Genomic DNA, 27,356 nt, shown 5'->3' with positions numbered 1-27,356 from the left:
ATCTGGTCTTATATGTGGATGATATGTTGCTGGTTGGAAATGACAAAGTAATTATCCAGGATTTGAAGACCCATTTGTCCTCCAAGTTCAACATGGAAGATCTTGGTGATGCAAACTATATTTTGGGAATGGAAATTAGAAGAGATAGGACAAAGAGGAAGCTCTGGTTAAACCAGAGGAAGTATCTCGAGACAATATTGTAGAGGTTTAATATGCAGGATAGTAAACCGCTGAAGGTTCCTATTCCTGTAGGTGTAAAGTTATCTGTTGAACAGTGTCCCAAGACACAAGAAGAGGAAGAGGACATGTCTCGTGTTCCATATGCAAGTGCAGTCTATAGCTTGATGTATGCGATGCTCTATACTAGACCAAACTTGCACATGCAGTGGGAGTATTGAGTAGGTTTATGTCAAAACCAAGGAAGGAGCACTGGACAGTAGTGAAGCGGGTTTTTAGGTATTTGGGTGGCACTAGTGATTATGGTTTGTGCTACCAAGGAAGACCAGGATTGGATAGAGTGTTGGATATTCATGACTTTGTTGATGCAGACTAGGCTAGAGATTTGGATCAAAGAAGATATACAAGTGGGTATGTGTTTAAACTATTCGGAGGTGCAGTCAGTTGGATGAGTAAGAAACAATCTATAGTGGCACTATCAACTACAGAGGCATAATACATGGCAGCCAATCATGCAAGCAAGGAAGCAGTTTGGTTGCAAAGATTGTGTTCAAGTATGGGGTTAGTATAGGGAGCTATAAGGATAGACTGTGATAGCCAAAGTGCAATTTTCTTGGCAAAGAACCCTGCATATAATTCAAAGAAAAAGCACATTGATGTTCAGTATCACTTTGTGATAGATATGATAGAAGACAAAAAGGTGTTGCTGGTAAAGGTGGATACTTTGAATAATACTGCGGATGCATTGAAAAAATCTGTGAGCTCTGAGAAGTTCTCTTGGTGTAGAGAAACAATGGGCATTGCAAGGTTGGATAAATGAATAAGCTCTCTTATGGCCCCATGTGGAAAGAAAACAACAAGTGGGAGAATGTTGGGTTGTGTTATATCCTTTCCACGACTAGCCCACGTAGTTAACCGGGAGCTTAGAAGAGGGGAGGAGCCCCCCCTTCATTGTGTCGATTGCATAGCGAGGGGAGTCATAGGGGGTTTGAGAGGTGCAGGTAACCCCACTCTATGGGGTCCATGGCAACGCCTCAGAAAATTTTGTTTTTGGACCCTATATTAGGTTGGGCGGACCTACCTATGATTTTGTGCATGATTTTTCACACATGGTTTTGGACGCGATAGTTTTCGATCCATGGTTTTGGATGCGATGGTTTTCGATCCATGGTATTGGATGCTTCGACATGTATAAATATGTATTGTAACATTGAAATGAACATAATGAAAAATCAAGCTGGTAGTCCTGATTTTGGGATCCAAGGGAAAATATTTATGTATATGTATTTTATGTGTTATGCTCTCTCATTGTTTATTTTCTGTGTTTTAGAATTCATATACAGGTAATTTATGTATGGGGCTAAAACCTACAGACTGAGTGAGTGACCCGCGTGATGGTGCGCTATTTTCCAGGTGGGTGGAAAACATGTAACAGATAATTGTTATTTTCTACAAAAGTTCTTTTAGACACCACAACAATTGTTCTTTGATTTCTACAAATTAGTGGGCCACGATAACTGCCACTATTGTAGCTACAAGCTGATGATGGAAAGAATGCCTAGCTACTGAATGCAAGTAGAGACTCGACCTATAGATCAGGGCACTGTATGAGTGCGTGAAGGTTATTAACGAAGAGGTCCGGCCCGAGCAGGAGGAGGACCTAGTAGAGGTCGCGGTCAGGTTATTTTCTATAATTGTAGGACACTAGGGCACTACGCTCAGGAATTTCAGAATCAGACACACCCGTCCTACTAATAGTGCAGCCAGTTTGACCACACTATATAAGAATGCCCTGTGTTGATCGCTAAGATATAGGAGAAGAATGTGTAGGCTCAACAACCTACGCATAAATTACAAATGATGATAGTCAAGCCCTGCAAGGAATATCTTGAATGTGAATATCGTGTTGAGAAGCAGAGTAAAAACTGGGGATGATAAGGGAAAACGACCTGAAGAAGATAGATGGATTCACAAGGCCCCTAAAAATATTTTCTAAGGCATCTACTTCTGGATGTCAAAATAAAGTACTAGAAACCAGCGCACCTACAAAGGTTGATCCCTCTATACTTACCACGTTCTTGGAAACCTGCATGAAACTTTTGCGCAATAGCAAGGCTGTCAAAGGCATGCAGGAACTAATAAACAGGTGTTCTGGTAAAGAAAACACTCCTGATGGACACCGCGTAGTAAGAAAAATTAACAAACATAAGGCAAGATCATGGCGCGAGATGAGGCTCATGGCACAGATAGGAGATTATGGGATGGACTAGGTTATTATGGATCTAGGATCTAACGTGAACGTTTTTCCTAAACAAACATGGGAGAGAATGGGGAGACCTGCATGGCAATGGTCTCTGAGCCAGCTGAGGATGGCGAACCAGCAGAAGATCGTCCCTATGGGAAGACTACATGGAGTCACCGTAGATATAGAACGTGCAAGCGCACTGGCTGATTTTGAAGTAATAGAAATTGTTGACGAAACAATCCATACCCCGTGCTCCTAATAATTGACTGGGTCATTGATATGAATGGATTCATCAACTTGAAGAAAAGAACAACGTCTTTCGAGAGGAAATCGCTTCAGGTTGTAGTACCATTGGACCCTGCAGAAGGACCCCGTTATACTGAACTGGTGTGTGACTATGAAGAAAGTGATGATGACTTGGATTAGATTTAAAAAATAGTTGTGCGAGATCAATACTGGATTAATCCAACAGCTGATGGAGGGATTTCATGGGACTAGGAAACTTCCTACACCTCAGATTTAGATGATGAACTTGAGCATTGGCAAAATAGGTTGAATGAAGTATCTATGCTGCGCTGCAACATGATGACTAAATCATTGCACTGTGTGTCATCAGAGGTAAGAAATTTTCCCTATTATGATTGTTTAACTAATGTAGATAAGTCTTTTTTTGGCTTATATTGGCCTGACCCAAGTTTGGAAGAGTTATTTAGCCAAACAAATCTTGCAGCTACCGGCCCTTTCAACAACAGCCCGCAAAGAGCGAACTGAGGTCTCACTCAAGGTAGCAGGGGAGGGTACTGGAACCAGGTTTCCACACCCTTGGGATGTCTTGATGTGGTCTGGATGGTTCGCACACCTTTCTATGACTTCGCGCCACTCTACTCCGCGTATATCCAGACCCAGAAAAATCCTTAATACTTACTAATGCATGATTATAGATTAGATCTACTTTTTATGGTCTTTAAGCAAACATTTAACAGAAATAACCAATTCGTGCACCCAGAAAAGATACAGATTTGCATAAACTCATAACATAAGCATACGCGCATAGATCAAACAGTTATATCAACCATAAATTAGCCAGATCCACAATAATTCAGATTTAACACAGAAATTCCAAATCAACTTATCTTTATTCACTTTCTTCACCAATACATCCAGATCCACCCTGTGCACTCAGCGGCAAGGTTCCATGCACACAGCTATGGATTCTACTAGACCTCTCTGCACATAGTTGCAGAGCCTCTATCTGCCTACCAACACCTTTGAATCGGACTTACAGATGCTTCAAGACTTCGCTCCTCAAAAACCCATTACATTTCAGATCCAAAAGTACATCCCCAAAAACTGCCTTCTACCCATAGAGCCTCACTCTATTTATACATTCCCATGGTCCGCGGACCATGGGCAAGCCGACTTACTTCCTATTATTCTATATTATTTCTTGGGCGAACAACCCTTTGACTCGATCTATTACATTTCGCGCTCTGCATATTTCGGAGTTTTTACAATATTTTTATCCTAATTTATAAGCTCTGAGCCCCGAAAACTGTTACGCAGGACCTACGCTACCCCACAGGCCCCCAACACAATCATCGTGACTCATCCTGATTCACTCATCGGTGCGGCAAGACGCATTGCCTAGGCTCCGCGGTTCACCTCCCCGTGAGTGACGTCCTTCATTTTGCTGCTCCTTCTTCGTCTCCTACAATGCTTCTTCCAGTTTTTGCTTCGTGGTTTCTACCAATTCTCACAACCAATAATGCTCATTCTACTCTACTCGGTTAACCTAGAACACCCCCTCATAGGATCGTAGCTATAGTTGGGGTGCCGCATACGGAACCACCTCGTACGAACGCAACCAATTTCTAAGTTCGTATCTTCTCTTCGCACTATCTGTTATAGCTTGTGTTGCAATTTTTCAAGACCATTACAACTATCTGTGAGATCCCAACCTTCAAGATACACCAGAGACGACTTGTTAACTGCAATTCCACCAATTGGCTCCATATTCACAACTTTTTCTTTATCCTTTATGGTTTGCCGACCAACCCATGGGTAAGGCGATGGCATCCAGACCAGTTCTGCTTCGTGTCTATAAACTTCCAGCACATCCACTCCCGTAGATACTGAACTCTGTGTGGTGCCCACAACTATCCACATCGTATTCTTCAGAAAGCCTGGCATCTTTTGCCATATCACAACTCTTGGCCTTACTCCTTGAGCATAGATAATGAAGAGTTCCATAATGGTGGGAAAGCACAATAGCTTAAGGTTCTCAGAAGCACAGCTTGTTTGGTAAAGGTCTCCCAGTGATTTATAAGAATTTCAAAATTCAAATTCATTGGCTCCCACCTTTTCTGGTGTCCTTATGTTAAGCCTGTAGCAAATCGTTCCAAATCCAGTTCATACCTTGTCTCTTAATTTCCTGCCGCCTACTCCCTTTTTCCATAACTCAAACATCTTGTCATGAATAGTGAAAGCAACGGTCACCTCTCTGCTTGTCAATGCAGCAGCGCATCCCGTTCCACACCACTGAAACCCTTGTGATAGACCATATACAAGCGCACCTCGATGGTCTCATAGCTTCCCGCCAGACTGCTTTATCGTCTCGTGCTCTCTTTCAATTGGCTGGAGCGGTGAGACTATCCTTTGGTCGGTTAGTCAGGCAGTCGACCCACCCGTGTAGAGCTTCAGGTGACTGCCATTTACTCTTCCCAGGAAGGGGTCTCCATTGAGCTTAGCAAGCTGGACCGCGCCTCCATCTGTAACTTCTTTGACTACATAGGGACCCAACCAATGCATTCGGAGCTTGCCAGGGAATTTTTCGAACTTGCTGTCATATAGTAATACTAGATCATTCTCCTTGAAAGTGCGCACCTTGATATGGCAATCATGCCACGCTTTCTCTCACTATTTTTGTACTTGCTGATGGAATCCGGCCAAAAATCATTCCTCCTCAAGTTCCTCCACTTGCGCGAGCCATTCCTCCAAATCCCCATGGTTGATCATGTTTGTTATTGCCGCAATTCGCAAGCTAGGTACATTATATTCGATGGGCATAACGGATTCCTTACCATAGACTAATCGGAAAGGTGTCTAGCCCATCAACTTCTTGCACGTGGTTCAGTAAGCCCATAGCACAGTAGGGATGTGCAAGTCCCAATCATTTCGCTGCGTGTTACAGACCTTAGTCAATGCAGTCTCCAAAATTTTGTTGAATGCTTCGACGGTCCCATTCGCTTTCGGATGATATGGCATGCTTTGTTGATGATATATCTAAAATTCCTCAGTAAGTGCACTGATAGTTTCATTCAGAAAGTTCATTCTCCGGTTGCTCATTAGAATTTTGGGACATCCAAACCATGTCAACACGTTCTCGAACAAAAATTTTGTTGTTGTAATAGTCGTGCAGTCCTTAACCGGTTGTGCTTCTGCCCACCGGGTCAAATATTCTGTCGCGGTGATGATATAGCGCGCACCCGTCTTCCCTTGAGGTGCAATAGGTCCCACGAAGTCGATTTCCCACTTCTCGAATGGTTGCAGCATCATCTGTGGATTGAGCAGCATTTCATCCCTTCGCGATGGTTTCCCAGTCCGTTGACATACATCGCAAGCCTAACAGTATGCTTTCGAGTCTTGATGTAGAGTTGGCCACCATAGTCCTGCACGAAGAATCTTCTGTGCTATGGCATGACCCGCATAATGTCCTCCAGCAACCCCTCCATGTGCTTCAGCCAGGATCTGTCCTCGCTTGAATTCAAGTACATATCTGCGTAATATTTCGTCATTGCCCATCTTATAGAGGTGTCCTGCAATAACAGTAAAGTCTGTTGCGCGTATCACCAATTCTTTCTTCTACTGAATGGAATATCCTTGTGGCGCAGTTCCTGAGGTTAAGAAGTGGATTATGTCATCAAAATGGCCATCCACAATGCGCACTGCATACAGTTGTGCATCTGGTAGTCCTTCCTCCAAGTTTGTGGGCTCTTCGCCATTCTCAATTTGAGATAGGTGGTCTGGGCCTGCGTTCAAACGTCCTGGCTTTACGACGACTTCGAAGTCATATTCTTGAAATAATAACAGTCACCTACAAATGCACCCCCCCAACACAGGCTTATTTACTAGGTATTTTAGTGCTGAGTGGTCAGTATACATCTTAAAGTGTCCTCCATCGCCAATCCTTCTCGCTCAATAGTGGAGTAGTTCTTCTCAGCTTTTGACAATTGCCGACTTGTGAATGTAATCGGATGATCAATTCCCTCCGCTCCTTCTTGAGTGAGTACCGCACCCAATGCGATACACGACGCATCAATGTGCACATGAAATTCGATGTCCCATTTCGGAAAGACCAATATAGGGGCTGATGCCATCTTTTCCTTAAGCATTTCTAGACTTCTGTTGCATTCCTCATTCCAGCAATAAGTAGCATCCTTCTTTAGCAACTGTTCCATTGGTGTCGTGATCTATGCGTAGCTTTTTATGAACTTCTGATAGTAACCAATGTGTCCCAGTGTGGTGCATAGTTGTTTGACACTTCGCGGTGCTTGCAAATTGAGTATGACAGTGATCTTCGCCGGATCCACCATCAGACCTTGCTTACAAACCACATGGCCGAGCAAGTTCCTGAAAGTACACTTCTTCAAATTTAGCACAATCTAGTGCTATCAGCAAGTATCCAGCATTAATCGTAAGCTCGCGGTATGTTTCTTAACTAGCCCAAATATGGTCCAATCATCAAGATATACCTCTAAGAACTTGTGTATAAATTCCTTGAATGCAGCTACCACAACGCGGGAGAATATTGTCGGTGCATTCTTTAGTCCAAAGGGCATCACCATATACTGAAAACATCCCCATTCGGTGGTGAAAGTTGTCTTACTTCTGTCCTCTGGCGCGATCTTGATCTGGTGGTAACCCAAGAATCCATCCATGAAGGAGTAGGCTTCCTGTCCTCCCACATTCTCTAGTACCTCATCTGTAAATGGCGTTGGAAAGGGATCGTTGACACATGCATCATTGAGCTTTCTGAGATCAATGCAGATGCGAATTTCACCCTTTTGTTTCTTCTCCTACACAACCATAGGACTTACCCAGTCGGACTCTTCTACTGGTTCAATTATTCCTGCTGCAAGCATCTTATCCAACTCTTCGCGGACCTTCACTTTGTATTTTGGATTCAACTAGTAAGGTCGCTGCTTAACTGGCTTTGCATCCAGCTTCAAGGTTATCTTCATCATTCCCAGGTCACCAAGGATTCCTTTTAACTCTGTGATTTTTATAGGGAATAAGTCTTGATATTCTTGAAGCAACTCGACCACCTTTTCCACCATGGCATTGTCCCAATAGTCTCCCAGCGTTACATACTTCGGCTCTTCCTCTGTTCCAATGTTTACTTGTTTTTTTTCAATGGCGCGGTGATGTCTGGATCCTTGATTGCTGGTCCACGCACATCGCGACCCTATTCTGTTTCTGTAATATTGATGTTTCTAGGGTCGTCCTCATCATCTTCTACGTGCACATTGTAACATTCCAGGGCTTGGCTCAACTGTCGCAACCAGTCTAGTTGCACGGTTTTTCTAGTTCCAATGGTATTTTGAAGATAGTGGCCTTTACCTCCTACAACGCATCATCCACAGTATCCATCCATTGATCCTCAAAGAGGAAAGTTGATAGAAACCCTTCGCGCAAGATATCCCATTCACTTGTGCCATGTTGGAGCTTTGTTTTAGTATACCAATTCCTTGGGATGACATCCTGGGTATGATAAAATAAGTGTACCCACTCCTGTTGAGGCTCTTCTCCATAAGCTTGGACCCATCTAGTCAGGTGCATGTGTGGATCATCACGTCCATCGTATTTCTCCATTATGCGTAGTTCTGGCCTCCCAAATCGTATCTGCATCATGCGCCTACAATCATGCCAATTTTCGAAGGTTCCTTCATGTGTGCCCCACCAACGCGCAAGCATCGCACACAATGCCCATTTCACTGCATCGAACCGCTGGTGCTCTGGTACCGTGCTTTCAAATTTGATCAAGAATTCATTTACTACTATTAACCCATCATACGTTGATAGTTCATGATCCTGAGATTTAACACAACACAGTGATTTAGTCACCATATTGCAGTTTAACGTGGTTACCCCATTCAGCCGGTTATGCCATCACTTATCTTCTTCGTCTGAATCTTCGGTGCAGGAGTCTGCATGCTCCCATGATATTCTTCCTTCCACTGTCAGATTGTCCCTCACTTGATGTCATGCAGTGATTTTGTAAATACAATCTAATTCATCATCACTTCCTTCATCGCGCATAGGTTCAGTGTAACGCGGTCCTTCAGCCAGGTCTAACGGAATGACTATGTGGAGTGACTTCTTCTCAAAGATCATTTTCCGCTTCTTTAAATTAATAACTCCATTCATGTCAGTGGCCCAGTCTATTCCTAATAACGTAGGGTAAGGGCTACTTTCATCCACAATTTCGATTACCTCGAAGTCCATTTGGGTGCTCGCACCTTCTATATCTACCGTAATCCCTTGTGGTCTTCCCATGGGCAAGATCTTCTGTTGATTCACCATCCTCAGTTGAATAGGAGACCATTGCAGCGTGGGCTTGCCCACGCGCTCCAACGTCTGTCTAGGTAGTACATTTTCATCTAAGCCTAGGTCCAGAATGATTTGATCCATCTCATAGTCACCAATCTGTGTTGTTAACCACATTCCCTACCCAGTCTGCAATGCATGTTTTCCCAATTTTCGGATCACGCAAGGTTCACTTGACCCTGCGCACCTATTTATCAATTCTTGCAAGCCCTTAACCACTCTATTGTCGCAAATAAATTTCATTCATGTCTCTAGAAAGGTAGTCAACATCGAGGGATCCCCTTCTAGCTCGAATTGATCCCTACTACTTGGGGTATATGCCTCTGTGAAGCTCTCCCTAACTTCCAGACCTGTCTTTTTGTGGACTCCTGCGTCCTCCTTGGTTGGTTTCCCCTTATCCTTTCCTGTGACCATGCCACTTCTAAGTACCATATTTACGTTGGGATCTTCCTTACGCAGTTCGGCCCTCATCATCTGGACATTCTGTGTCATCGTAGGTTGTGATGCCTTCTTTTCACGAATCTACACTATTAGTGTGGGGCACTGTATCAGTTCATGATCGAATTGTTCACAGTAAGGGCATGATATTATGGTTGTATTGGTAAAATCCTATGCGTAGTGACATGGTCCTCCGCAGTTGTAATAGATGAGCTACCTGCGAACCCTTCCTGGCCCCATTCCTCCCCATCCTCGTCCACGTCCTTGGAACCCACCGCGCGCTATCGTCACAGGTGGATCTTGACCCCGCACTTCTGTCTGCATTTTGTAAGTAGGTGACTGGTCCATCAATAATTGATAACTACAGCAATCTCGCTCCTCGTGGCCCACTAATCTGCAAAAGTTGCAAAATAGCCGCTAGGGGGGGGTTGTCTCATGTTCTATAATAGATGACAATTGTCTGTGGCATGCTTTCCTCCCTCCTGACATATCGTGCACCAGAGTGTGGGCGTCGCGCTTGGCCCTGCCTATGCCTTTGGTCGCAATGGCGGTGGTCCCCCCGCTGCCACATAGTTTGCAAGACTGGTCAGTGATCTTTATCATGACCTTGGCTTCTACACTTTATATACCATACTTCCTCCCGAGCTCCTGGGTAGGGTGCCTGTTCTTGTTTTAACTTCTGCATTTCTAAACATAGGTTTTTTTATTTGCGTGTGAATTTGTTGAACTCCCAACCCCAGATCCTGTATCAAAGTTTCATACAACCTTATTACTATCTCTAATGCTTCAGCCTGGGTTGAGATCTTTTGCTGTGACAAAGCCATCCTCAGATGTGGCGTCAGTGATTCCACAAACCACGTGCAGTGATGCGCATCCAACAGTGTCATGTTTGCCTCACAGATTGTACTTTTCAATCTCTGATCTAGGTCCCGTGAAGTTTCACCAGGCATCATCGCGATTTCCTTGAACCATATGATCAACTGCATTTTATATTTCAGATGGATAAACTCTTTTTTTAATTCGATTTGTGTCTCCGTTGTTCCCGCATTCAGGTTATCGCTTGAGTACTTTATATACCATGTCAGTGCTCAGTCCTGCAACGTGCTAACTAAGGTAGCCTTCTTGATGTTATCATCCGTAACTCCATGCGCTTCCCATACCGCCGCTACCATGAACCAAAATTGTTCTAGATCTTCGCTTCCTGCTCCTTTGAATACGGGTAGCTGGATCGCGCTCGTCATTCTTAACTTTTTGGCTTACGTGTCGGTGTTCTATAAACTCGTAATACTCCTGATCTAATCAATCTCCAAGCTCTTTCCTTGTAGAATTCTAGTGTTCCAACATCAGACACCCCTTAGGCAAATCCCATGGTCCCGGTAACAGAACCATTTGTTGGCTTGTATGGGCCTGACCCAGGTTTGGAAGAGTTATTTAGCCAAACAAATCCTGCAGCTATCGGCCCTTTCGGAAACAACCCGTGGAGCGCGAACTGAGGTCTCACCGGAGGTAGCAAGGGAGGGTGTTGGAACCAGGTTTCTGCACCCTTGGGATGTCTTGATGTGGTCTAGATGGTTCGCACACCTTTTTGTGGCTTCGCGCCACTCTGCTCTACGTAGATTCGAACCCAGAAAAATCCTTAATATTTACTAATGCGCGATTATATATTAGATCTACTTTTTATGGTCTTTAAGCAAACATTTAACAGAAATAACCAGTTCGTGCACCCAGAAAAGATACAAATTTGCATAAACTCATAACATAAGCATACGTGCATAGATCAAACAGTTATATCAACCATACATTAGCCAGATCCACAATAATTCAGATTTAACACAGAAATTCAAAATCAACTTATCTTTATTCACTTCCTTCACCAATACATCCAGATCCACCCTGTGCACTCAGCTGCAGGGGTCCATGCACACAGCTGCGGATTCTACTAGGCCTCTGTGCACACAGCTACAGAGCCTCTATCTACCTACCAACACCCTTGACTCAGACTTACAGACGCTTCAAGACTTCACTCCTCAAAAACCCATTACATTTCAGATCCAAAAGTACATCCCCAAAAACTACCTTCTACCCATAGAGCCTCGCTCTATTTATACATTCCCATGGTCCATAGACCATGGGCAAGCCGAATTACTTCCTATTATTCTATATTATTTCTTGGGTGGACAACCCTTTGAATCGATCTATTACATTTCGCGCTCTGCATATTTCGAAGTTTTTACAATATTTTTATCCTAATTTATAGGCTCTAAGCCCCCAAAACTATTACGCAGGACCTCCGCTACCCAACATTTTTGCATGCCATTGAACCAGAAGTCCCTGAGGATCATCACTTCCAAGCATTGGATTTTGCATTGCGCGCTACGCCTACATGATGGTGGGGTACGCACAAGGACAACTTCGATGAATGGTGAGATTACAGAAGGATGATGAGGTTGTGATTTGGTAATCCTAAAATTCGACTGATCTAGAAGTACGATGGGAGAAATGATCCACGCGATCATTTAGTGAAGTGGACTAAAGTTTAGCCACAACCAAAGTGGGTGCACTTATTCTGTCATACTTTGGATACAATCCCTATGAATTGGTACCTGGAAACGAAGCTTTGTCATGGCACCGCAAAGTGGGATATATTAAGGGAAGGATTCTTAATGAACTTCAGTTTTGAAAATGGGTTCAAATGCATTGATGAAGCTCTATAGGTGGTCAAGGCAACGATATTCAAAATTACACATGATCCTTTGGATTTGGTTCAGCCCAATTGGAGCACCCAGCTGCGCCATGTGTTGGAATGTTATAATGTGACTGCTAAGGGGGAGGATGAAGATCCAAGAAATATCAATATTCTAGAGGCAGAAGGCCATCATGAAGTTCAAGGTCCACAAATAGAGAACCCGAACATCACTTCGCCTATGAAAACCAAGCAAGTAACCATTGGTATTGAAGCATAGCCAAAATTTGCGAAGACTGGTGACTACTAGGATGATGTCATAGTGGATAAAGTTGTTGAGTTACTCTGCAAGTACCAAGATCTTTTTCCCACCAATTTTTCAAACTTGAAAGGCATCATAGGTGACTTGGGTGTGATCAAACTCACTTTGAAACCAGATGCAAAGCCTATTAAGCAAAGGCCGTATCACCTTAATCCCAAATACAAGGAAAAGGTTCGCTTGGAGTTGGATAAGATGCTTAAGGCGGGCATTATCAAACCTATGGAGGAATCTGATTGGGTGAGCCCGATGGTGGTTCAAGAGAAGAAACAAAAGGGAGAAATAAGGATTTGCATAGATCTACAAAAACTTAATGATGCCTGCATCCATGATCCTTTTCTGACACCATTTACTGATGAGGTATTGGATAACGTTGGAGGGCAAGAGGCCTACTCATTCACTGATGGATTTTCAGGGTACCATCAGATCAAGATCGCGCCAGAGGATAGGAGCAAAACAACCTTCACGACTGAATGGGGTTGTTTTCAGTATACTTTCATGCCGTTTGGACTCAAGAATGCGCCCGCGATATTCTCTCGCATAGTTATAACAGCATTTAAGGAGTTCATCCATAAGTTCTTGGAGGTGTATTCTGATGATTCAACGGTGTTCGGCTTAGTGAAGCACCATGTAGCAAGTCTATGCCTGATGTTGGATACATGCTACAGATACCAGATCATGTTGAACCTGAAGAAGTGTCTATTCTGTGTCCCCTTTGGGATCTTGCTGGGTCATGTGGTGTGCAAGCAATGGTTGATGTTGGACCCTACCAAGATCATGGTGATGTAAATTTGGAGGCCCCAACAAGTTTCAAACGGCTACGCACAATGCTCATACACACAGGATATTACTGAAAGTTCATCAAGTCTTATGCCCAGATTAATGCACCCATGGACAAACTGCTAAAGAAAGATGCTACATTCTATTGGGATGAAGAATTTCAACACAGTTTGGATGTATTGAAGGAGAAGATGATCACCGTGCCGATTTTGGTCTTCCTGGATTGGAAAAGGGAATTCTATATACATGTCGATGCCTTGTGCATTGCGTTGGGAGTAGTGCTAACACAGGCCAGTGAAGGAGAGATGGACCACCCTATGGCCTTCACGAGAAGGAAATTATCAAAGGTCGAGAAGAACTACTCAACGATAGAGCACAAAGGATTGGCTATGGTGTACGCACTTCAAAATTTCAGGCACTACTTGTTGGGCAGACATTTCAAAATGTACACAGATCATTTTGCCTTGAAATACCTGGTAAATAAGCCTATGTTGGGGGGGAAGATCTGCCACTAATTGCTTCTATTCCAGGAGTATGACTTCGAGGTGATTGTGAAGCCAAGTAGGTTGTGTGCAGGACCTGACAATCTATCATGGATCAACACAGGAGAGGAGACTAGTAGTTTGGAGGAAGTGTTTCCTGATGTGAATATCTTCACTATACATGTAGCAGATACCCACTTTGTAGATATTATTCACTTTGTGACCACAGGAAGGGCACTAGAAGGGTATACAGGTCAACATAAGAAGGAGTTAGAAGTGTGCGAAGTGGATTTCTTGATGATTACAGGACATTTGTATAAGATGGGTGTAGACAATATATTGTGACGGTATGTGACAGACTTTGAACTGAGTGGCATCCTTGCAGAAGCTCATGGAGGGGCTACAGGAGGACATTATGATGGAAAGGTGACAGTGCAAAAGATTTTTCGCACGGGCTTATGGTGGCCTACGCTACATAAAGATTCTAAAGCATATTGTAGTGTATTCGATGCATGTCAATGAACGGGAAGACCATCACAGAGGGATGAGTTTCTACTGAATCCTCAAGTATCGTTGCAGCCATTTGAAAAATGGGCAATTGATTCCATTGGGCCAATTTAGCCCCCAGGGAAGAAGACATGTGTGTGTTATATCATCACTGCCATGGAGTATCTGACCAGATGGGTGGAGGCACAATTGTTGAGGTATTGTACAGGGGATACAACAACGAAATTCTTGTTTGAATATGTATTAACCAGATTTGGCTGCCCAAAAGTATTGCTGAGTGATCAGGGTACGCACTTCCTAAATGAAATGATCAACACGTTGACTGAATATTTCCAAGTTTATCATCAGAAGAGCACACCGTATCATTCTCATGCTAATGGAATAGTTGAGGAATTTAATAAAATTTTGGAGAAAGCATTGACAAAGATTTGTAATGCATAGCAGAATGATTGGGATGTGCGCATACCTGCAATGTTGTGGACCTACAAGACTACTTGCAAAAAGCTGACAAGACATACACCTTTTCGATTGGTGTATGGAGTATAAGTGGTGATGCCTATGGAATATATCGTGCCCAGTCTACGCATAGCAGCTTTCATCGATATGGTAGATCGCAAAGCCTTAGAAGAATGGCTTGTGCAGCTGATGGAGCTTGAAGAAGACATGTTCTTGGCTAGATTCCATCAACAAGTACAGAAGGAACATGAAAAATCATGGCATGATCGACACATCAAGTTGTGCACGTTCAAGGTAAATGATTTGGTATTGTTGTATGATAACAAGTTCACTAAGTTTCTGGGGAAATTTCAAATGCACTAGCTTGGGCCATATGTTATCAAAGAGATTACAGATGGAGGCGCAATTCATCTCGCAAAGTTGAATGGAGAACCATTTCCGAGAAGGGTGAATGGAAACCGATTGAAGCCATATACAGGGGATCCAGCTCAATGACTATATGATAATGTGACAGTCTTAGCGCTCCAAGCAGTTGTAAGGGAGTGTGGGGCTATAAACTACACTGCCAGGCTGGGAGGACTCTGCGACAGGTGGGATGCATGGAAAATGGTGAAGTTACAGTATAAGAGGTTGCATGAAGGGAGATGCGCTACAAAGCGAGGTGTCGTGTAGCACAGCAGGAAAGTGAACGTTGGAGTCACTATTCATGATTTGACAGCCAGAAGACGATTAAGAGCGGGATGGTGGTATTTAAGGCCAAAACCTTTGAAGATCTGTCGCCAAAACAACATTAATGATCGAATTTTGGGGGGAATGGTCAGATTTGAATTCAAAAACCCCTATAAATTACATGCGCTAGTCCAACAGAGAACACTTTGCACACTTAGAGTTTTTGAATTGAGTTGTCTATTGCTTATGAACCGCTTGTTCTTTGAGTACTTATTCATGAGCCAGACATTTGCCAATTTACCATAGTTAAACTAGAAGTTTATCCTTGACACCATGTTAGGTCCAACCCCTGTTGAAATTGTAAGCATGGGGGGAGATATCGCATCTGAAGGAGATGCTCCGAAGGTAGTGAGTATGGAAGCTCTGGCTCCTTTGCCTACGATGCCGAGGTGGCCTAGGCCAAAGCCTACACCTGTTCGAGAAACCCAGAAGTCGAAGAAGGATAAACAGAAGAAGTCAAAGGCAGTGCATGAGTCACCCAAGAAAGATTATGTGACTCAAAAGTAGAAGAAAGATAAGCGGCCTGAGAGGGTTTTCGATCTGGAAGCCGAGGAAGGATAAGGCACTGAGGACATTTACACTGAGGGGATGGAGCCCATTTCAAAGTTGTTGGACTATATCCCTCCACGCAAAGGGAAAACATATGTAACCAAGGACCCAGACTTAGATAAGTTTGTCATCTCTATGCCCCTACTGCTGGAGCAGGTCCTCTTTGAAGGTTTGTGCCTTACGCAGATCCTCCTGCTGAAGATGGAAGATTGGGACCTGGCAGACCATGAGAGGTTACCACACCTAGCAACAACAAATCATATGAAGCATGTTTACTACCCGGATTCAGGTGTCACCGAGTTAGAGATGGTGGAATGGATCTGCAAAGTGGAGAATTCCGAGTTATTGAACCTATTGTGGGTTCCCCACTACCACCACACCACTGTCAACAGAACCTGTGTGCGTTAGTTGCTTACTCTAGCACATGATGGGTGCTTATGGCTAAGAGGTCCTATACCCATCACTGACATGCTCATCCACAGGATCAAGCACCTTCTGCATGAGGGCTTGAATCCAGCCAAGGAGTTTAGCGGAAAGGCAGGAGAAAAAGACCTGGCGGACAAGATGAAGAAGGAGTTTGCACTTGTGAAAAATCTGCATGGATATTCAATAACTTCTATCAACGACCCAGTGGTGCATACTTCTACACAAATCGTGGCAGTAAAAGTAATGAGAAAGTGTCGCATAGACAACGTTTTAACTCCTACAGTATCGTTAGCTACACAATGCACGAAGGGTGTGCAGTTTAAGTAGTCACGGTACCTATGCAGCGAATTCCTTGCAAATTGTCGTGAGGTCTAGGATGACACCAAACCATTCCACTATGCTTGGTTGTTGCTCTCCATCGTATTGGTCACATGGGAGCAGCCGAAGGACAGCTAGTTTCCTCCGTTGAAGGAAGGGTCGTCGGAGGCCACACAGTTCACCTCCTTATGGGCCACAATCATGGCCATCAATCAGCGGCCAAGGTTGTCAACAACCTTGTACGAGTAGTTGTCAGCATATGTCGCATTCAAAGATGACTTCCACCATGTCTACATTCAGGTGCGTAAGGACCCACAGCAGAAATGGTACGATTTACCATACTCAGTCACAGGTCATGACATTCAAGAGGTGATCAAGTGCTAACCAGTAGAGTGGTGTTCCCCATCAGACTTGGATGCCGAAACCAATAAGGGTGTGCGCAGCTCGACATAAAAGAAAAGGAAGGATGCAGCAAAGTAGGCTGCAAAAAAGTTGGCCGCGCAACAGAAAAAGGAATCTGCAGAGAAGGCTCGGATGGAAAAGGAGCACATTGTTAAGGAACAGGCTGAGCAGGAGCAGTGCGACTCACAGGGAAGCGATAAGTCCCCTTCGCCCGTGACAGAGGAGGAAGAAAAATATGAACAGGGTGGCGGAGGAGATGAGGGGCACAACACCCCCTTTCAAGTAAGAAATCATGGACAGGAGTAGTGGGAGGGTCCCTGCAAGAAGCAAAAGTCAGACAAAATGCAGGTTGATCCCATGATCTTGAGATAGGGTGATCTCAATGAGATCGGTGATAAAGTCTGAGATACTACAATCAAATTGTTGCAACAATTCAAGAAACAGTACATGCAAACATTGGGGACCATCTAGAAATACCTGCACGAGCTACAGATCCGGACTAGTAGGATACAGGTGGGCGCAGGTCAAGTGAGTGTCGCACAAGTGAGCCTAGCACCGGGGACAAGTCAGGTTGTAGAATTGGTCAAGACATTGGACCTTCACATGGTTGCTTTACTAGAATGGTCCCTACTCGTAGAATCAGCCGATGACCGAGTCATATTAAGTACCCTTAAGGACATTGCACTGAACATTGCAGCACTCCCCAATGAATTTCTTCAGACAGTCAGGCAGGGGTAATGGAGGAATTAAGAGCTCGAGAGCAGCGCACTCTAAATTTGATCAATGAATACAGGGTGAACCGTGAACAGATGTTCACCAAGAAGACATGGGCATTAAATGAAAAAGAAACAATCCATGCACAGAGCTCCAAGCTAGAGTCCAGGGTAGTAGAGGCATGTAGAATAGTGCCAGAGTTTCATATCCCAAAAGACGCACAACTATAAGCTAAGATCAAGAAATTAGCTGCAGGAGTACACAAGGCAAAGGCATGAGTTTGGTGAGTTCAATTCGAACTCAATATGAATATTATGGAGCTCTAGCTCAAACTACAGCCTATGACTCTGCCCGAGGTTAGGGAATAGTGTGGAGACGCCATCAAGGAAGGGATGGCCACTTTTGATGCCGCAATCACTGACTGCACGACCTTGTTTGAATAGACGATGGAGTTGGTAACAACTCTACAGGAAGACCCAAAACTGAAAATCTTGAATACAAATATTCGTGAACTCCAAAAGTAGCACGATGAGGTCAAGGTGACTATTGGCTTAGGGGGATCCTACTAGTCTAGATCTATAACTCATGTATATCCTTTTGAAGAGTGCCAAGTGACTACAGGTGCTTCTATTCGAACTGTTGCAATAGTTCTGTTGTTGTATTGGGCACTTTGCCTCTAATCTCGTCGAGATCACCTTCTTTAAGCGTGATGTGATCCAGTGGCGGCTTCGTTGCTTTCGACTTCTTCCAGGGTCCCTCCTTTTGTTGTTCCTTGTACCCCTTCACCCGAAATGGAGTGCTATATTCTTCGTCTCCACCACCTCCCTACTCTGATTGCTCCTCTTCCTCGGTCTAGGGTGAAGGGGTTTTACCGCTCCACTCAGAGTCGCGTTGTTCTTGCTCAACCTGCTACTTTGCAACGTGCTCTTTTTCCAGCCAGGACTTCTCCTCAGCCTCATTCCTTCATTTCTAGGCTAACTGCTGGACTACCTGCTTTGCTACCTGCTTCTTCTTTTTCTCCATGGAATCCACTACACCTTTGCTAGATCCTGCGACCACATCGGATGGAAAATGCTAATCTGTTGGCCATTGCTTGATAACCTCCTGAATAGCATTGCTTTTGGCAAGATAAGGTAAATCAAACCGCTTTTTTTGTGGATCCTTCTGTGCCCTGATGTACACACAGTGGAAGTCTACCTTAAACTTTGTGCCCTCTGATAGCTACTCAAACACAATCGGGGACAACCACAGCTTCTGGTTGATGGCCATGCGAATGATTGCCTCCATTAGTACCCAAAAAAATTTAGTCTCCCTGACTCGCACGGAGTCCTTTATGGCCCAAAGGGAGGCAAACTATGAAACCTCTGGAAATCCTTTCTCCAAGGGAGGAAACTAGCTATCCTATTGCAGCTCCCAAGCTACTAGCATGATCGAGAGTAACAACCACATGTAGTGGAAGGTTTTTCTCTCGTCCTAAGCCTCATGAAAATTCGCAAGGAACTCGCTACAGAGGTAGCATGACCAGTTAAACTACACACCTTCTACGTACTGTGCAGCTAATGAAATTACCGGCACCGTAAACCTCTTCTGTGCGGCATTTCCTTATGACCTTACCCACGAGGATCTATGTGGAAAATTGCACCTTAGGGTCAGGGATAGATGTAATGGAGTACCCACACAGCTTCTTAATGAGCTTGAACTTTTCCTTCATCTTTTATGCAGGTTTCGCTCACTAGGTTTTCCGCCAAACTCCTTGGCCAAATTCAAGCCTGAATGTGGCAGGAGAGTGATCTGATGGATCAACATGTCTATGATCAGGATCATTGCGCTCAACCACAAGCATCCATCATGTACCAGGGTCAAAAATTTCTTGATAACGATGATATTTATGTTGGAGCAGTGGTAGTGGGGCACCCACAACAAGTTCAATAACCCCGACTAATTCACTTTGCGAATACACTCGACTCACTTCAACGCGGTGACATCGGATTGTTTATAGTACACCCGCTTCATATAGATTTCGTCGCGAGGTGGGGGAACCTCTCATAGTCAGTTGAATCCCAATCTTCCATTTTCAAATGGGAAATCCGTGCCAGGTGTGGGCCTTCAAAGGTGATACTTTCTGGTAGCGGGGGCATATTTAGGAGGAATTTCTCCACATCTAGGTCCTTAGTGATGTTCACCTTTCCCTTACGCAGAGGGATGTAATCCAGCAATTTGGAAATGGTCTCCACACCCTCGAAATCTATATCCTCTGTGCCCTCTTTGACCTCCAAATCCACAACTTTCCCCTTATCCTTCGCTAGTTGTTTATCTTTCTTCTGAGCCTGGGTAGTAGAATGCTTCCTCGATGACTCGCGCACTGAAATTGGCCTCTTCTACTTGTATTTCTTGAGCTTGGAATTCTCACGCACTGGTGTAGGCTTCGGCCTAGGCGACCTCAACGCCATAGGCACTACAACTGCAGCCTCCATGCTTACAACTTCCGGAGCCACTCCCTCGGAAGCAACAGTTCATTCGGTGCTTGCATTCTCACCTAGTCTAGACATGGTGTTGAGAACTATTGGGTATCCTTAGGTAACGTGTCAAACAATGAGCTAGCGACAAAATCTGTGAAAACCTGAGGATTCATAAATGACGCACAACACAGATAAAAAAATTTTAGGATACAAAGTGTTCTCTACTGGATGGCCACGCGTAATTTATAGGTGAATTCAAATTTAAATTTGACCATTCCCACCAAAATCCATCCATAAATGTTGATTTGGTGGCAGATCTTCAAAGATTTCATCCTTAATTGCCTTAAATGTTTCCCTCTGCTCCTCTTAACCATCTCCTGGCTTTCAAATCATGAATAATGATTGTAATGGTTATCTTCTAGCTGTGTTGTGCAGTATCTCCCCCCACAGTGTAGTGCCCTTCATGTGCCTTTTGACACTATGACATCACCCTTTTCCCTGCATCCCCTCTATCGCATAGTTCCACCAACCAGGCAGTGTAGTTTATCGTCCCACGCTCTCTTGCAACTGCCTGGAGCACTAAGATTGTCTTGTCATCATGTAGTCATTGGGTCAAATCCCTTGTGTATGGCTTCAATCAGCTTCCATTTACCTTTCCTGGAAATATTTCTCCATTAAACTTTTCAAGTTGAACTGCGACACCATCTGTAATTTCTTTGATGAAATATGGCCCCAGCCAGTGCATCTGAAATTTTCCTGGAAACTTAGTGAACTTGCTATCATATAATAAAACAAATTCATTTACCTTGAAGGTGCGCAGTTTGATGTGTTGATCATGCCAAGCTTTTTCACATTCCTTCTGAACATGCTGATGGAATCTAGCCAAAAACCTATCTTCTTCGAGCTCCATTAGTTTCGCGAGCCGTTCTTCTAAGGCTCTGCAATCCATCATTCATATGAAAGCCACTATGCATAGACTTCGCACAATGTATTCCATCGACATTACAGCCTCAACACCATAAACCAATCAAAAAGGTGTCTGACCTGTTAGCTTTTTGCAAGTAGTTATGTATGCCCATAATACCGCTGGTATGTGCACGTCCCAATCATTCTGTTGTACGTTGCAAATCTTCGTCAGTGCATTCTCCAACATTTTATTGAAAGCCTCAACTGTTCCATTGGCGTGAGGATGGTATGGTGTACTTTTTTGATGGTAAAACTAGAACTCGTCTATCAGCGCACTGATCATTTCATTGAGAAAATGTGTATCATGGTCACTCATCAATATCTTCGAGCAAATGAACCTAGTCAACACATATTCAAACAAAAACTTCAGTGTTGTTGCCCCTGTACAATCCTTCACAGGTTGTGCCTCCGCCCATCTGGTCAAATATTCTGTCGTAGTGATGATGTAGCGCGCAACTATTTTCTTACTTGGGGGCTGAATCGGTCCTACAAAATCAATTGCCCATTTCTCAAATGGTTGCAATGACACCTATGGATTCAGCGGCAACTCATCCCTTTGCAACAGCCTGCCCATCCTCTGACATGCATCACATGCCTTACAATATTCTTTAGAATCTTTATGCAGCGTCGACTACCACAACCCAGCACGAAAAACCTTCTGCGTTGTTGCTTTCCTTGCATAATGTCCACCTGTAGCTCATCCATGAGCTTTAGCGAGGATACTATTTCATTCAAAATCAGGCACATATCATCAAAGTATCTCGTCCGATCCCATTTTATACAAGTCTCCTGCAATCACTGAGAAATCGGTTGCGCGCACTACCAACTCTTTCTTTTGCTAACTGGTGTATCCTTCTAGCACCATCCCTGTAGTCAAGAAGTGGATAACATCCGTGAAGTGGTTATCTACTACGTGCATCGCAAATAGCTTCACATCGGGCAACCCTTCCTCCAAATTAGTAGGCTCCTCCCCTATCTCAATGCGCGACATATGGTCAGGTCCTACATTCAACCTTCTTAGCTTCACATTTACCTCAAGATCATATTCTTGAAATAACAGCATCCAACTGCATATTCCCCTCCCCCCCCAAAAAAAACAGCCTTATTGACTAGGTACTTCAAGGCGAAGTGATCTGTGTACATCTTGAAATGTCCACCTAACAGATAGTGCCTGAACTTTTGGAGCACATACACCATAGCCAATCCCTCACACTCGGTTGTTGAGTAATTCTTCTTAGCTTTTGAAAACTTCTTGCTCGCAAATGCTATAGGATGATCTAGTTCTCCTTCGCGAGCCTGTGTCAAAAATGATCCCAACAAAATACACAAGGCATCAACATGCACATGGAATTATTTCTTCCAGTCTGGGAATACCAATAGCGGTGCAGTAACCATTTTCTCCTTCAAGACATCTAGACTGTGCTGACATTATTCATTCCAACAGAATGTAGCATCCTTCTTTAATAGCTTTTCCATGGGCGTGGTAATCTGAGCATAAGTCTTAATGAATTTTCGATAATACCTAGTATGGCCCAACATTGTGCATAATTGTTTAACACTCCTTGGGGCTTCCAAATTGATTATTACCGTGATCTTGGCAGGGTCCACCATGAGTCCTTTCTCCAAGGGAGGAAACTAGCTATCCTCTAGCAGCTCCCAAGCTACTAGCATGATGGAGAGTAACAACCACATGTAGTGGAAGGTTTTTCTCTCGTCCTGAGCCTCGTGAAAATTCGCAAGGAACTCACTGCAGAGGTAGCATGACCAGTTAAATTGCACATCTTCTGCGCACTGTGCAGCTAATGAAATTACCGGTGCCGTAAGCCTCTTCCGCGTGGCATTTCCTTATGACCTTAACCGCGAGGATTTATGTGGAAACTTGCACCGTAGGGTCAAGGATAGACATAATGGAGTACCCACGTAGCTTCTTAATGAGCTTGAACTTTTCATTCATCTTTTACGCCAGGTTGCGCTCACTGGGTTTTCCAACAAATTCGTTGGCCAAATTCAAGCCTGAATGTGGTAGGAGAGTGATCTGATGGATGAACATGTCTAATTGGGATCAGTGCACTCAACCACAAACACCCATCATGTACCAAGGTCAACAATTTCTTGATAACGATGATATTGATGTTGGAGCACTGGTAGTGGGGCACCCACAACAGGTTCAATAGCCCTGACTAATTCACTTCGTGAATCCACTCGACTCACTTCAACGTGGTGACATCAGATTGTTTATAGTACACCTGCTTCATATAGTTTTTTGTCGCGAGGTGGGGGAACCTCTCATAGTCCGCTGAATCCCAGTCTTCCATTTTCAAATGGGGAATCCGAGCCAGGCGTGGGCCTTCAAAGTCGATACTTTGCGGTAGTGGGGGCATATTTAGGAGGAATTTCTCCACATCTAGGTCCTTAGTGATTTTCACCTTTCCCTTACACGAAGGGATGTAATCCAGCAATTTGGAAATGGTCTCCACACCCTCGGAATCTATATCCTCTGCACCCTCTTCGACCTCCAAATCCACAACTTTCCCCTTATCCTTCGCTAGTTGTTTATCTTTCTTCTGAGCCTGGGTAGTAGAGTGCTTCCTCGGTGACTCACGCACCGACATTGGCCTCTTCTGCTTGTATTTCTTGGGCTTGGAATTCTCACGCACTAGTGTAGGCTTTGGTCTAGGTGACCTCAGCGCCATAGGTACTACAACAAGAGCCTCCATGCTTACAACTTCCAGAGTCGCTCTCTCAAAAGCAACAGTTCATTCAGTGCTTGCATTCTCACCTGGTCTGGACATGGTGTTGAGAATGAACTATTGGGTATCCTTAGGTAATGTGTCAAACAATGAGCTAGCGACCAAATCTGTGAAAACCTGAGGATTCATAAACGACGCACAACACAGCTAAAAAATTCTAAGGATACAATGTGTTCTCTACTGGATGGCCATGCATAATTTATAGGTGAATTCAAATTTAAATTTGACCATTCCCACCAAAATCTGTCCATAAATTTTGACTTGGTGGCAGATCTTCAAATATTTCATCCTTAATTGCCTTAAATGTCGCCCTCCGCTCTTCTTAGCCATCTCCTAGCTTTCAAATCATGAACAATGACTGTAATGGTTATCTTTTGGCTGTGTTGCATAGTATCTCCCCCCATAGTGCAGTGCTTCCTTATTCGTCCTTTTTCTTCTTTTCCTGAAATACCATTGGGCTCACCTAATCAATAATACCAACTTCAAGCATCTTGTCCAACTCCAAGCGAACCTTTTCCTTGTATTTTGGATTAAAGCAATATGGCCTCTACTTAATAGGCTTTGCATCCAGTTTCGGAGTTATTTTCATCACTCCCAAATCGCCTATTATTCCTTTCAAGTTTGAAAAAACTGCAGGGAATAAATTTTGATATTCGCGGAGCAATTCAACGACCTTATCTACTGTAGCATCATCCCAGTAATCCCCAATCTTCGCAAGCTTCGACTCTACCTCTGTGACAATGTTTACTTGCCTAGTCTTTAATGGAACGGTGATATCAGGATTCTATATCTGTGGTCCCTCAACCTCGTGGTGGCCTTTCGTTTCTAGGATGTTAATATTCCTTGGATCCTCATCCTCTGCTTCAGTAGTCATATTATAGCATTCTAGTGCATGGCGCAGCTGGGTGCTCCAATATGGTTGAATCAATTCCAAAGGATCCTATAGGATTCAGAAGATCACTGCTTTAACCTCTTGCAAAACCTCATAAATGATTTCGAACCCATATTCAAAGCTAAATGTCCTCACGAACCATTCTCTTAAGACATCCCACTCCACTGTGCCATGGCGGAGCTCCATTTCCAAATACCAATTCATAGGGATTATGTCTAGAGTGTGACAGAATAAATGCACCCATTCTGGCTGAGCTCCGTTCCATATACTTTAGTCCATTTCACCAAATGATCACGCGAATCATTCCTCCCATCATACTTCTCAATTATCAATACTTTAGGATGACCAAATCTCATCCTCGTCATCCTTCTGTAATTGCGCCATTCATCAAATCTGTCTTTACGCGTACCCCACCCCTGGGTGGGTGTAGCGCACAGTGCCTAATCTAATGCCTGAAAGCAGTAACCCTCCGGAACTTCTCTTTCAAAAGAATCCAAAAATTTATCTACGTTAATAAAACCATCGTAATAAGGAAAATGTCCTACCTCTGACGACACACAGCGCAGCAATTTGGTCATCATGTTGCAACACATAGTGGATATTTCATGCAGCATGTTTTTCCAATGTTCCAACTCTTCATCTGAATCCAAGGTACAGGAACTTTTGCGCTCCCATGAAATTTGTCCATCAGCTATTGGATTAACTCAATGTTGGTGTCACACTATTATTTTATAGATCTAATCTAGATCATCATCACTCTCCTCGTAGTCACGGAACGGTTCAGTATAGTGCAATCCTTCTGTAGGGTCCAAGGGTGCTACAACGTGGAGTGACTTCTTATAAAACAACATCCTCCACTTCTTTAAATTGATGACCCCATTCATATCGATAGCCTAATACTTTCCCATGAGCGCGTATACAGATTTCTATCATCAAAAATCTCTATTACTTCAAAATCAGCCAACGTGCTTTCACTTTCTATATCTATGGTAACTCCCTACAATCTTCCCATAGGGATAATCTTCTGCATGTTTGCCATCCTCAGTTGAATCAGAGACCACTACAGCGCAGGTCTCCCCATTCTCTCCCAAGTTTGTTTAGGCAATACGTTTGCATCATACCCAAAATCTAGAATAACCTGATCCATCTCATAGTCTCCTATTTGTGCAGTAAGCCTCATCTCACACCTCGTTCTTGCCTTATGCTTACCAATATTTTTGATTACTCATAGTCCATCAGGAGCATTATCCTTACCGACACACTTGTTTATCAACTCTTGTATCCCTTTCATAGCCTTTTTGTTGCATAGTAATTTCATACAAGTTTCCAAGAATGTGGTAAGCACAGAGGGGTCAACCTCCATAGGCGCGCTGATATCTGGTAGTTTTTTCTGACCCCCTGAGGTAGAGGCTTCAACAAAGCTTTTCTTCGCTTCCATGAATGCTTCCTTCGCATGCTCCAGATCAAACCCAACCTCCTTTTCTATGGCCTTACGGACCCATCCACCTTCTTCATGCTACTTTCCCTTATCGTCGCCAGTCACGATCTTGCTTCGCAATACAATATTCACATTCGGGTCCTCTTCGCGGGGATCGGCCCTCATCATTTGTAAGTTTTGGGTAGGATGTTGAGGTTGCACCTTCTTCTCCTGCATCTTGGCCATCAGCACAGGACATTTGTCAATTGTGTGGTCAAACCGAGTGTAGTATTGACATGATGGGCATGTCTGATTCATGCATTCCCGCACATAGTGTCCTGGCATTCTGAAATTGTAACAAATGACCTGACCCTGACCCCTACCAGGTGCTCCTCCACCTTGGCCTCATCCGTGCCCCTGATATCCTTCACGCGTTCCCTCAACACCCTAATCTGGAGGCCGAATTTTTTCTTGCATTCGATATGTAGGTGTTCTCTCCATCATTAATTCATAGCTCCAACAATGGCGCTCATCATGGCCCAACAACTTGCAGAATTCATAGAACAATTGTTGCAGTGTCTGTACAAAATTTTGCAACAAATGACAATTGTTTATTACATGTTTTCCAGCTACTTGACAGATAGTGCACCATAGTGCAGGCCCTGTACTTGGTCCTCCTCGAGCCTTCTGACTTACGGGCATACGCCCTCCTCCTATGATGTAATTCGCGAAGACAGGGCAGTGATCATTATCATGCCCCTAGTTTTTACACTTGAGACACCAAACTTATTTGTGCACCTTTGACCGAGCCACTTTTTCGTTTTTCAAGCTCTGAATTCCAAGCAAAGGTTCTGCAACTCTGCGTGAATCTGTTGAACTCCTAAAGAAGCGTCCTAAATAGGCATTTCATGCAATATCATCGCAATTTCCAGGGCTTCCACCTGAGTTCCTATATTTTGTTGTAATAAAGCAACCCTTAGGTAGGGCAGGAGTGAGGCTACAAACCATTCGCAATGCTGACTATCCGTGAGATTCATATTA

The sequence above is a fragment of the Pinus tabuliformis genome, chromosome 3_1, assembly GCF_031772625.1.
Source record: "Pinus tabuliformis cultivar Carrire ecotype Pingquan chromosome 3_1, CPIR1, whole genome shotgun sequence".
Taxonomy (NCBI): Eukaryota; Viridiplantae; Streptophyta; class Pinopsida; order Pinales; family Pinaceae; genus Pinus; species Pinus tabuliformis.
Note: the sequence above shows the minus strand (reverse complement) of the source record.